This window comes from Athene cunicularia, assembly GCF_003259725.1.
Source record: "Athene cunicularia isolate RWA chromosome 3 unlocalized genomic scaffold, athCun1 chr3_part1, whole genome shotgun sequence".
NCBI lineage: Eukaryota > Metazoa > Chordata > Aves > Strigiformes > Strigidae > Athene > Athene cunicularia.
The window spans coordinates 3,220,386-3,234,447 of NW_020799097.1; positions in this window are offsets into that span (position 1 = coordinate 3,220,386).

The following is a 14,062-nucleotide window of genomic DNA, read 5'->3' on the forward strand; positions in this document are numbered from 1 at the left end:
GCTCCTCTCCCGCCCCCATGGCTATGCCAGCAGTCTCCCACCCCACCCCATCTCCTCTCCCACCCATCCCATAGGTCCCCCATCCTGCAGCAGCAGTCTCCAAGCACCCCAAACCTCACACGGCCTCAGTGACCTCCCAGGTCCCCACCACAGTGTCCTCCTGTCCCCCATCCTCCTGAACACAAGGCTCCCCCATCTCTGCCCTCTCGCACTTGGCCCTTCCTTACCCACTTGGGGGGACGCAGCTTCACCCGCCCTGTTCTTACGGCTCAGGGGCACCAGCCGGGGCCTCTCCACGGGCCCAGCTCCTTGTTGGAGGAGACAGACCTCTGGCAAGCTGAGGAAGCAGCTCCCAGCTCCAGTTTTGGGATCTTTCCCCGGAGCTGAGCTGCACCCCAGGCAGGTGTTTCACCGAAGGACCCGCTGGCAGGCTGGGGAAGCCAAATCCAAGGTCTTTCCCTCCCTGGTTCCCTTTCTACCCGTTCACATTTTTTCGTTCATCGTATCCATCTTTTCTGTGCTGTCTTGTGCTGTCCTCTGTAGGTTACAATCTCCCCTCTTTTCTGTTGTTTTTTTCTCCCATTCGACAAACGTCCTTCTTTCCTTCTTCCAGATGCTCCTTCTCCATCTCTTTCACTCTCCTGTAGGCTCTTGCTTCTGCCTCTATTTGTGGGAGTTTGAATTCTGCCCTTTCTCTTCTTTTTTCTTATTTTTCTTATTTTTTTTAAATCGTGGCAAAGTATCAGGACTGATAGATTCAGAGCTTCAGAACTGGCTGCCAAAGTTACTGCTTTGCAGAGTCTAAATTTCAACAGAGGGGAAAAAAAAAACAGGCAGGTGGAAAGGTGCATAAGCACAGATAAAATGCTTTTTCCAGGGAGGGAAAACTAATTTAATCTTGAGAAGAGTGGGAGGACTCGCATATATTAAATAAGCTGTCTGGGAAGCGTGTATTTGGCATTTCGGAGTCTTGTCGAAGGAGTTCAAAAGTTCTGCAAAGTCCGAAAGACGCTGCTGAAAAAAAAAAAAAAAAAAAAGGAAACAGAAAGAAAAGCTTTGTGCATTGTCCAGATGAATGCACTCTAATGCACGCCTGTATGTGGCCAAATCAAAGTCATTTGGAGTGCGTGAAACTCCAGCACAAAGTTCTTCAGAAGGAGAAAACTGGTGTTATAGATATAATGGGATCGGAGAGGACATGATCCCCACGATGCTGAATTCAAATGTTGCAGATAGTCCCTTTTTTTCTGCTGACTGAAGCTGTGGCAAGAAATATGAATATGGAAATGAGATGAACGCCAGCCCTTAACTTGGCCAAAATGAATTCATGTGCATAAGGCACGTATAATAATACATATGTAACATAAAATCCCTCTTTTTGACACTTTAAAGCCTAAGCAGTATATATGTATGTTAATTCTCAGAACAGTAAGAAATAAAGACTCCGGGACCCGTTTTCTTGGGTGAGAGGCACCCATATTAAGCTCAAACTTTTGTTTTGCAGTATGATGGGCTATAAATGGAAGCATTCCTCATTTCTTCAAACTTTTCTATGTAGCAAATTTGCTACATGTGATTTGAAAGGAAAAAAACAAAACAAAACAAAACAAACAACAAACCAGAAACCAAACCAACACAGAAGTAATGAAACTATTTGGTCTTATTATTTCAATAGATGTGTAGGTGCACGTTGCATTTCATGACCCAATCAGGGGGCAGAAGAGTCATCTGTTTTGATACAAAAACAACCCAAACTTGTGCGATGAGACATACGGGTGGGAGAAGACAGCAGTTAAGGATTATAGCGTTGGCACACTGAATGAGAAAAGCAGTTTCTTGGGCGATATATGACACGATACAATATATTGTTGAGCCTGCCTCTGAATTTCTCGGAGCAGTTGTGGCCACCTGTGTCCAAAAAGGGTGAATTCAGGCTGGAATATGTGCAGGGAAAAGCCAGGCGTTGGTTAGAGGTCAGGACAGTCTGTCTTTCTACTGTGGACTGAAAGAATTTGGCTTGTTTAGTTTAGCAAAATGAGACTGGAGAGGGAATATGTTTTCTGCCTATAAATACATTCTGGAAAGTAAATGCAAGCGAAGGGAAAGGCGTCGTGACACTGAAGGGCAACAGCAGAAGAGTAAATGAGTAGGAACTGGCCATGAATATATTTAGTCTAGAAATCGGAAGATCTTTCCAGTAGGAGTTACAGAGACTAAAAAAAAAAAAAAAAAAAAAAAAAAGTAACCAGTTTTAACACATAGCTTCATAATTTTATAAAGGAAATTGCATGCCAAGGAGAGGCAATAAACAGTTGGGATGAAAGCCCTTGAAAGGTTTTCCAGCCCAGATCATCTCTCCTTGGAAAGATCTTGTCCATTTTGATGCGTGGTACGCTACGTTCCTTCCTGCATCAGGCGATGAGTCACGGATACATGACTCCGTGGGTGGCCAGAAGTGATATCTCCACCGCTTACATCTTAATTCCTGATTTTCCCATGATGTTCTCCAGCTCCTGCTCACTCACTTAGCACACAGCAGAGATGCAGCCACGTTCAAAACACCCCACAAACCCCTCGTTTCCCTGGTACCCACGGCCACCGCTGTGCCGTCGCTTTGGCCAAGGACATGGGAAAGATGCTTTGTCCCTTCAATCGACAAGAGCTGCAGTCCTGCTTTGTTGTAACACCGGCCCTTACAGAGAGCTAGAACAGTCGTTAGTCAGAGCCTGTTGCTTTTATTAGCCAACATTATGTATTTTTAAGAGTTTTTTTGGAAGGCGCGAGTGTCAATCACACCCATGTTGAGATCTCTCTTAATTGATTTGTTTGAGAGGAGAAAGCTTTTCTCTGTGCTAAGCAGAGATCCACGCTTCCATCACGCTGGAGGCACTTGTGTCCAGAGGTCCAGGTAAACTCTGGGTGACCCTTAGATCTGCAAGTATTTATAAAATGTGTTTAGCAAGGGCTTTTCCTTTGCAACACTCCGAGCCGATCTGCCTGTGCCTTGCATTTCCTGGGTTTTTTTCTGTTCTTCAGAAGCACCAGCGAGACACCAGACGTGCTTGGTACTCCAGCAGCACCCAGCAAACCAAGGCATGGGATCATAACCTTCTTGTGCTGGCTGGTTAAAGGCTTTTTTCGTCCTGATCAATACACTAATTGAGCTGTGTGGTCTTCCATCTTCCAGGCATTTATTCAGATCAGAGGAACAAACACTATATATAGAGAGGTATGTAAGCCAGGAACAGAGCCGTGTAAATCTGGAACTACCTCATTTAAATAACTGGGGGATGGATCCAGCTGGGTGTTTGGTATATGTGGAGTACTCTGCTACCAGCACAGATAATTACAATTAATGGGGATTTACTTTAAGCAAAGTAGGTCAGAAAAATGACATCTTATTGTGTCATTAGTTTCCATCGATTACTTCCATGCTGTTTGCTCAGTTCCCAAGTCAAACGAGTTGTGGGCTGACAGCGTTGAAAGCTGAACTTGGTATTGTCTCTAAAAATCAAACTGTATTATTTCTGCCTCATGCATCATCACTAACAATAAAGCATCCACCACTGGAATATAGCAGGTGGCTTTGTTATTCATGCATGAGGCAGAAAAGACTCCAGCTTCCTTTGCAATGACGTTAACGTCTCCACAGTACTAGAAGTTAGATGTGTTGGTAATAGTTGTTGTGTGAGCTTCACTTAGAAGAAACTCTTAGGTTAGTCCTTCTATTGATTAACTTCTGTACTTTCCATTGGAGTCTTTGAAGGCTACGTGTGTGTATCACGAGAGGATTAACACGATGCTGCTTATTTCTGTTACTTGTCTCCCTGTGACAGCACTTGGTGATGTTAGGCTCTCTAGGAAAGGTGCAGAAGGTGCCCAACGTTGTGTATTGAAAAGCCAGCTCCCAGTCATCCTAACCGCTGCCTCTAAGAGCGTGTGAGGAATGTTGGGTGAAGCTTTCCAGTTCTAGCACTTCTTTTTTATTGGAGGGCTTAGTTTTTGAACTTTCGGTTTAGCAGTGCAATCGACTGATGAGTGTTATCAGTGACTGTCAATAATCATGTGTTAGTCCCTACCGATATTTTGAAACAACTGAACGTGGTGTGTTCTCACAGCTGGACCAGGTGCTTGACGTCTAATCCCAGTTCTTTACAACTCCACAATTTCACATATGCAACTGAGCAGTTTTGAAAGGCTTACAGTTTCCAGTAAATAAATTAAAATTAAAGAATGTGTTTAGGCTCCACAGTAGTCCAGTCAGGGGCAGATTCTTTTCAAAGTAAATATCCTTGTGAGCCACCTTGGTTTCACTCACTGAAGTTTTACCAGGATGGGACTATCACAGAGGAAGGTATCTAAAACAAAAGGCTATTCCTTAAAAACAGATTCCTCTTTCTGGCTATATTTTTGGCAAAATGGAGTTACTGCTGTAACCTACAGAGGTTGTAAATCTTGATTAAAGTCCCTAAAGCATGTTCAGGTCCTCAGGTGTTGCATGATAAAAGCTGGATACCAATTCTCTACTAAATAAATAATTACGTGAATCCTAAACTTCTTTATTGGACAGTAATATTACATTTAAATTACTTCACATCTCCTGACAAATTTACGAATTAGTATGGTCTTGGGAAGTGTGCATTAACAGGCTTCAGAGTTCCTATTATCTAGATCTTACCTGCAGTGACATGGTTTATTCAGCTCTCCTCAGGCTTCCTTTAATCTCCTGAGAGCTGCAACTCTTTTCATTTATTACTGCGCATCAAAAGGAACCTGTCTCTCTGCTTTCAGAAACATGCCTTTGTGGGACACCTTTTAGATGCAATCAGCCAAACCAGTGACATCGGATGCGTGACCGTGGGGCCACCTGGGGACTGGCCTGTGCAGAAGAGGGTGACTGCAAGAAGCTTTCCGACCTGTCTGCCTTTTCTTTGCAAAGCCGGGTAGTTCTTGCAGCTTTCCTGTTAAACCGAGCACAAGCTAATCCCCTCAGTCGTGCTCTTTGAGGTAGTGGTTGCCCGGCAGGAAGAAGCAACATGACTTCATCAGCCAAAAAACGTGGTGAGCGGTGCAGGGAACTGAATGTTTCTCCCCTCGGAAAAGAATTAACAGCTAAGACCTCCAGTTTGATGGACTCACTTGGTGCTTTTCCAAGCTGGGATTTAGGAAAAGCAACTACACAGCATTTCCTACTTCCCCCCATGGGGCTCCAGTGATTTAATTGGCTATGAAGGGCAGGGATGTATCTCGTAGAGTAGCTGGCTGCTATTGTCAGCATGCCACACTGCTCTTCGGAGCTCAGTGAAAAATTAAGTTATCAGGTGATGCTTCCCCTTCTGAACAGGGTCCATGCGATGGTTGGGCACTGTCCTAGGTATCCTATAGCTTTTCTGTTCCTCTAGGTCACTGGGAAAGCCAGTGTGTAGCCATGGACCATGGGAGGAAGCGGAGCTGCATTTCACAACCTTACCTAAGGTAAAGTACATTCCCTGTAACGTGACCCTTTCTAGACACACTCCCCGATGCTGATTTTAATACCTGATCATGCATGTATCAGAATAAAGTATTTTCCTGTAATTAATGCTGTCACTACAGAGTTGTTAATTAAATGGATGACCTTTTCTGGCAAAGCAAATAAAGACAGAATGTTGCACTAATCCCAACCTGCCTGGGTTTCCCCTTGGAAAACAACAAGCAAAAGGCTGCTGGTGGTGGCTGCTCTGGTGACTGAAGCTTCTTCCATCTCCCTTTAGCTGAAACATCAGCCCAAACATTGTTTGTTTCTAATGTGGACTATTACACCTTAGTGTCTCTACTTCCTCTCTTCACAGTCATTCCTCTAGTCACGGTACTGCAGAGAAATTGTCTTCCCCTGATTCCACACTGACCTGGTAAGATCCTTCAGGGACTATTTTCCTAAAGCTCTGTCCACACCAGGTCTCCTTGTTTTTCTCTTAATTTTTTGTCTGAGGACAAAATTTCCATTCCCACAGATGTCATCTGCCTTCATTTGTGCAAAGCATTTGACACTGTCTCACATGACATCCGTGTCTCTGAATTGGAGAGACATGAATGTGACAGATGGACCACTCGGTAGATGAGGAATTGGATGGATGGTCCCACTCAAAAGGTTGCAGTCGATGACTCCATGTCCAAGTGGAGAGCAGTGACAAGTGGTGTTCCTCAGGGGTGGGTGCTGTGACTGGCGCTGTTTAACACCTTTGTTGGTGACATGGACAGAGGGATGGAGGCACCCTCAGCAGGTTTGTGGGTGACCCCAAGCCGTGTGGTGCAGTAACACGCTGGAGGGAAGGGATGTGCCACCCAGAGGGACCTGGACAGGCTGGAGAGGTAGGACCGTGTGAACCTCGTGAAGCTCAACAAGGCCAAGTGTAAGGTCCTGCCCTTGGGTCGGGGCAATCCCAAGCACAAACACAGGCTGGGGGATGAGTGGACTGAGAGCAGCCCTGAGGAGAAGGACTTGGGGGTATCAGTGGATGGAAAACTGACTGTGAGCCAGCAATGTGCACTCACAGCCCAGAGAGCCACCCGTGTGCTGGGCTGCACCCAGAGCAGTGTGAGCAGCAGCGTGAGGGAGGGGAGTCTCCCCCTCTACTCTGCTCTCATGAGACCCCACCTGGAGCTCTCTATCCAACTCTGGTGCCGCCAGATCCAGAGGAGTCCACAAATATTATCAGGGGGCTGGAGCACCCCTCTGTGAGGACAGGCTGAGAGAGTTGGGGGGTTCAGCTGGAGAAGAGAAGGCTCCGGGGAGACCTTAGGGCAGACTCCCAGTAATGAAATGGGCTGCAGGAAAGGGGGGAGGGACTCTTTATAGGGAGTGCAGTGATATGTATAACAAGGGGTGCCAGTTTTAAACTGAAAGAGGGAAGATTTAGATTAGATGTAAGGAAGAAATTGTTCCCTGTGAGGGGGGTGAGGCCCTGGCACAGGCTGCCCAGAGAAGCTGTGGCTGCCCCCTCCCTGGAAGGGTTCAAGGCCAGGTTGGACGGGGCTTTGGGCAACCTGGGCTAGTGGAAGGTGGCCCTGCCCGGGGGCAAGGGGGTGGCACTAGAGGGGCTTTAAGGTCCCTTCTCACCCAAACCATTCTGTGATTCTACAATTCTATGATTTTATTCATGTTTTTCATGTTGGTTACACCTTTGCAGTCCTCTCTTCTCACCATGAACCATATGGGATTTCTCACTTATGTGTCCTTTTGCACTCAGCAAATCTTTTGCCCCCTACCTTGGCTCCACTACACCACCATTTCTACCACTCTGGTTCTGAATAAAATGCCTTGATCTGGTAGAGCCCCTGTTCTAAGTCAGTTGGAGATGGAGATCTCCGTATCTGCATTCACGTGTGAGTTAGGTGTCTGAGTTCCCATCATAGTCAAGGAGCTCAACAATGGCTCTGTTCGGTTGCCCACATGCAGACATCTGTTGTTGTTTGAAAGCCCCAAGGAATCTCACCTGGCCTTCAGCTGATGCTCCAAGAGGTCTTGGGTCTCCCGTACCTCCTGCATCATACCTGCCAGTCTTGGAGCGGGATGCTCCAGCCACGTTAGGGCATCTCAGGTGGCAGCAGACATTCAGAATCTGCAGCTAGCCCAGAGTATTCTACCATTAGTTTTGGTAGGAGTGGAGTTAGGCCCCCAGTGCACATCCACACGTACTTATTTTTGATGCTGGTTCCAGGCACAGACAAGATCTGTTCTTCCTAAGAGCTCTCAGCTTCTTCTCAACAGCAGTAGATGTAACAGGCTGGCTTCTCCAGGGATCTTCCCACCCCATGGCCCTGTCCTCTCCTGACTCATCTTCATTTGGCAGGAGCAGGCTCTAGTTTCAGGCAACAACATGGACTTTTTACCTATTTTGAAGAGAACTGTTCACCCAGCTTTGCCACTTGGCATGAAGGGTTGTAAGGAGATAGGGCATAAATACTGTTTATTCTATAACCGACCAAAGATTTCTCTTGTAGGGTAAAAGAAAGACTTTATTTCTGACTTCCTTTTATTCTCTCACCATATTAAAAGCATCACCATTTCCCCTTCTCTATTTTTAAATGCTTTTAATTAATTTGGCTTTGCACAGGTCATTTAATATCTCAGGGGACAGATGAGATTTGCCCAGCTTGAAATGGATGCTTAAGGTCTCTCATCTGTATGGCAAAAATGATCATGTGGCTATTTCAGACAACATCTAAAAATTAAGTATTGCTATTCTGAAGTCTTGGTTCAGGCACACACTGTGCTTTCTGATATGTGCACATCACCAGTGTACCCAGCTTTGGCAAGCGCTCTTATCATTTCTTCCATCTGCCAGCGCACACAATATTTCTAAATCTGTTAATTAAGGAACTGAAGTTTTGCCCTAAGATACCAGAGTAACTGGTTCAGTTTCTTTGCAGCAAAAACTAATGCTTGTCTTGTCCATAATTACCTAAATTGTTGAGAAAAATGGTTCTGCTTTCATGTTGATTCACTTTTGTAATTTCATTGCTGAGGCTAAGTGTGGCACCCATTTAAATTATCTCCTACTCTCATTTTACTCAAGACATGTTATTTGCTAACAAAGATTCAATATGGAAAAATGGGAAGGTGACAACTACCTCCTTCATCAGTGCAAATGACAATAATCTCCTCTCCTCCACCACGTAAAAATAAACATTGAATCATCCCAGACAGAAATACCCTTCTGCATCTAGAAATATGGATATGGAAAGGCGACACCTGCTCTCATTTATGTAGTCGTAAAACTCAAGTTTATAGAGTGATTCCATGGCAAATACTTCAGGAGATCAACGGTATCGTGGACTCAGACTGCAAACGTCCCCAGTGTTTTTCCCGAGAATTTGCACATTCTTCGCTCTTGAAACTTGCGCTTCAATATGGAAGATTCATTTTTGTTCCCGTTAAATTATTGAAATTATTTATACTAAAAATCATCCCATACAGCAACTCAGCTATAAATTCCTGGTTTCGATAGCTCTCTGATACCATGACTGGCCTCTGTACAGCTTCTAAAGCAATATTCAACCTCCCACAAGTGATCACCTCTGTTGGATGTGCAGAGACTTGCGGTGAGGGTGGGCTCAGGGTGATGGTCCTTCGTGTCGGACACTCAGCTGCTGGGAAGAGCACACAGAAACCTTTGCCAGCACATTTCTAGATGTGCAGTTCTGCACAGCAAGTAATCATCAGCAGCTGAGTTGTCCCTATGGAAACACTTACTTGAAGGCTTTTTCGATGGCTCTGGGACATCCTTTGTGCCTGATGCCAAAAAAAGCATCTCCTCCTAGTGGTCTTTTCCTGGAAGAGTATCTTCATATGATAACAGGGACCACAGTGGAAAGACCATGTAGGAGTGCGTGGGTGCCTTCTGCAGAACATGGCTCTTGGGAACGCACAAGGAAGTTTTTTGTTTCACAGTTGATTAAAAAGAAGTCCCCGACCTGCCACAGAAAACTACTTTCAAGATCTTAAATCCTGACTGGTGCTAGACTCTGCAGTCTTTACCCAGGATAGCAAAAGGGTATGTGTCTTGAGGGAGCGGGGGTTTGTAGGGCATAGTGTGGTCACCAACGTGAGGGTGTTTGAGAGGATGAAAGTTTGGGAAGAACTTGGAATTCTACATGATAAAATGTGGTGTGATTATTAGGTATATTATAAGAGATGTAATTTCAATTATCAGATGCACATTTCTTTAATCATGTGTGTGCACATCCACCTGGCTTCAGATGGAGGTAAAACAAATTTTGAAAGGGATGATGACAGTTTGTCACTTCCAGAAGATCGGCTAACTGCAATGACCTCTTTGCCTCCTAGATCCCCATGAATCCTCTCACTGCGGCTGAACAAACCTCCCGAGAAAAAGCAATGCCAGTGTGAATTTAAGAGTGATGCAGGACCCACAGCCCCCTTCCCTTCCCTGCCAGACCTACCCTGCACAAGAGGAACATCCCCCTTGGCCCACAGCTTTGCTCAGCGCTGTTGGAAGTGTCTGCATGAGTGGGCAGCTTTGTGGGACCTGGGTCTGAAAGGTATTTTGGTAGACATGAGGGTCCAGCTTCTGCGTAAAACATCTGTGGGGAGCCAAGAATGGAAAACCTTTGTCAAAATCCTCAAAAAAGATGAGAAAACACCGCTATAAAAATCACCCTGCGATTAATTCAACTGCATTGTGCCATAACCCAGCAAAGCAGAACAGAGGGTCAGATCCTGGAAAGTTACTCATTTTTGGAAGGGCCAAAGGCTTTTTGCATAAGGATCTCAAAAGTAACTCCATAAAATACCACCATGCTTCTCAGGTATTATACCCATCTTAGTATAGCAAATAGTTACCTTATCCTGAAGGTTGGGGTTTTTTTGCAAGTTTTTGGTGTTTTTTTTTTTTTTTTTAAGGTTTTGGAGAGTCTGTTTTTGTGGATATGACCAAAGTAAGCCAGCTGGGGCCAGAGGAAGGTCCTGGTGCTGTTGGGTTTGCAACGGAGCTGTTGCGTGCACCAGGTCTGGGACCTCCTGGCAGCTGCCTTGGACCGACAGCACGAGCAGAACCAGCAGCTCCTTCTGCATCGCTCCCCTCCGTACTGATATCCAGCCCCATCACAAAATATGGGACATCATGCCACTAGTTCCTAAGCAAAGCTAACAAATGAAACCTGCGCACGGCTCCACGACGCTTGCACAGAAGACAGAAGTAAATTACTCCAAAGGCAGACCTTCCCTCACCCCGATGAAAGTACAAGTTCTCCAGGCTCTGCTGGATTCTCTTTTGATTCCTCTTCGTGCTTTGAGCCATTCTTCTTGCCACAAGGTTGGGTGTTTAGAGGCTCGCCTTCTAATCAGCCACAATTACAGCCTTTTCCAGTATCTTCTGCTGCCAAATTGGAGGGGGAAAAAAAAAGAGAAAGGGTTTTTTAAAAAAGAGAGGGAGGCTAATGCTTGAAAAGACATATGTGTTTAGTGTTGTTGGCAGATTTGTAAACTTATTAGTGCCTCCACACACCATGTAATTAAGATCTACTGGTAATTAGTCAATAGTTAAAAATAGGGGTTGGTATTGTGCTACTGAAAACGCCTACAAAATAATGTGTTCTCTGCACTCAAGATGCAGTTAGTGTCTCTAAAAAAATGTTAATTTAAAAAATATATATTTGTTTCAGAGCCAGATTTTTTAGCAAAGTAGATTTCAGCGTGTGTATGTGTGTGCATGTGTGTGTTCAACCTATTTATCTTTGTGCATTTATGCATGTTTGTGTGATGTCCAAAGAGACTGACTGCGTATTTTGTCTTGGATAAAAATGTTAAGCTATAAAATTGCAGACTCGACACAGCCATGGAGGGAATGGGAGCTTTTCTCATTTGTAGACTTCCATTGAAATAAACCTGCTCATCAAAGGAAATTGTTCAAAAAAATCCACAGGAGTGGCAGATGTGCAGCACCATAGGGCAGATGTCTGATGTTTGGAGAGTCCTGCATGTATTTTCTAAATATTCAGGGATTACCACGGTGTATGGATATAATCCTTTAGTAACCTGAAATGTCAAAGACAATGCAAAAGCTCTAATGCCTTGTAGCAAACATTTGGCCATACTGCCCTGTAAGAGCAGGCAGTCCCACACGCATTTGAAGTCACTTGTCCTTACCCAGTGAAAGAAGACCCAAAAGACGTGATGCTTTTTTTTAGATTTCTTAACTCCTGCTTTATAATGTGGTCCAGAGCTGCGTGAGAGTGATGCTCTGAAAGGATGTCTCATTTGGCTGTCATAAGCAATCTGCGGTGATTTGTTGCACAGACAAGCATTTGTCTCAAGTAATCCAAAGGGCTTATTTTGATTGCTTGATAGATCCAAGGAACATATAGTTGACTCAACAGGGAATTCGTTTATTATGCTCCCAAACCACTCTAAATCTTTCCTTATGTCATGTCAATGGATTTGTCAGGCCACCCTCACATGTAGCAGTGATGCACCGATGGGAGAAATTTACCCTTGCCAAGCAGAGTTGCTGTGTTTATAGACCTCTTTACAAAGTACCAGTGGTGAGTGAAATTCCGATGCGGGAAATCAAGTGGACTTTGGTTTATACCCTTGAGAGAAGCATCTTCTGTTGATCTTAGGAAATGACAAAAATCTACTCCAACTCCACAGTAAAGCAGAAAAGACCAAGCTTAGAGAGTCCTGGCAAAGGCCAACAAAGTTATTTCATGGGTTGTTCATGATACACACATAAGTTAACATCTAGAAAGCCCTCCGAGGATGCATGCTGCGGTATTGCTACCTTTGAGTTCACGGTAGGATTTATGATAATGTTTCTTTGATGCTGAAAGTGAATTTCAATTTCATTGTGTTCAACTCTGGAATTTACAGAGTGAGGTTTTGGCTCAAACGCCTGAATAGCCATTGAAACTAATTGACAAATAGCGTTTTCAGGTATCAATGTGTCCTTTCTCCAACTTTTTCAATGTCCTCTTCCCCGACTGGTTAGGTATGGTGGTTAATCAACACATGGTATGGTAGTTAACCAACATATGGCAAATACTGTGAGAATGTCATATAGTTTCATCGAAGCCATGAGCAGAGCAATGTTACATGATTATAATTAAAATGTATATATGTGTATCGGAGATTCTGTTTGGTTTTAATCAAACAAAATTACTGATTGGAAAAAAAAAAAAAAAAAAAGAAAGAAACAGCCACCTTTGAACAATGAGTATGTTGGAGAATTGTGAAGCAGTTGTGTGTGAGGAAAAGACAGAAATTCATTATAAGAGTGAATTAGTTCTATATCATTATGTGTTACATTCTGGAGTGGAATTATTTTTAGTTTTTGACTGAAGAGCACACCAGTGACTCTTACAACATGGGAGACTGTTTTCCCCAGGATTACCCTTCCACTGGAAAATCCAGTTGAGGAATAAATCAGCGCCTTGAGAGAGGGACAATGTGGGAGGCGTGCTCATGCACGGAGTTGGCCATACTGTGTAATAACCCTTCAGGGGGACCAGTGGGAACCCTTCCTGTGGAGCTGTGCCAGTTATCTGTGGCTGGGAGAAGATATGAATAGGATGTCTATCCTCAACTTGGGATCCCATAGAACATAGCCAAGGAATGAAGGAGTTCTTGGAGGGGTAGGAATGATAAGGACATGGAAAACCAGAGATGAGCACTCTGAGGATGTGGTCTCCCGAGCCTTGCTTCCTCAAGAAACCAGAAAGACATAAAAGAGCCTTTATTCCCTTTGCTTTTTTTTTTTTTTTTTTTTTTTTTCACTGCTTCAAGCTCTTTTATAAATCACCATCCTCAAGTCTCATCGTCCAGCTTGGGCTCACTCGGGACTCAAAGTCAACACAGCCTGAAGACTCACCTCGGGGTTGATGCACATTTCTTTCAGAGAAAAGCTTCATTTGTCAGCTGATCAGTCATCACCGGGGACCACCAGTTGATCGCCAGTCATGACAGCGCTTGAAAACAAGTCACTGCGTGCAAAACTGCCAGAGCGTGAGAACCTCTGGGACACCCAGTCACTGAGACTGGACACTGGCAAACCTCTCTAGTGGGACTCCTGACATGTTCTGCATGGACTGTCCCAGAGTTCTGGGCAGCAGAGGCTGCAAAAACCTGTAGGACTTGAGAACTGTCAATAGGGACCAACTGGTCGCCAGCTGTTCCAGAATGAGAATTAGAAAGAAAAGCCCATTGCAGGCAAATAGCAACAGATTCAAGGAATCTCCTGAGCTGAAAATTACCATAAAGTGGGAATTTAGTAGAGGTATGTATCATATGTGCTTGCCCCGTTCTTACTTTTTTATTAAGACCTGTTAATGGCCAAAACCGAGGAGAAAATACTAGGTGCATCCTTGGTTTGAACCAGTCCAGCTGTTGCAATACTCTGGGGACAGACTGGTCTCCGGGAGGATGCACACCACAAGTCCATTGGTGTGGCCCACTGTGAGACGGGGTTGGAGTAGCCCCCGTGCCGCTGTCTCTGAAATACATAATCCATTGGTCTTTGCTTCACAGTGATGCCTTTTCTTCTCGGTTAGAGGTTTTGCTTTG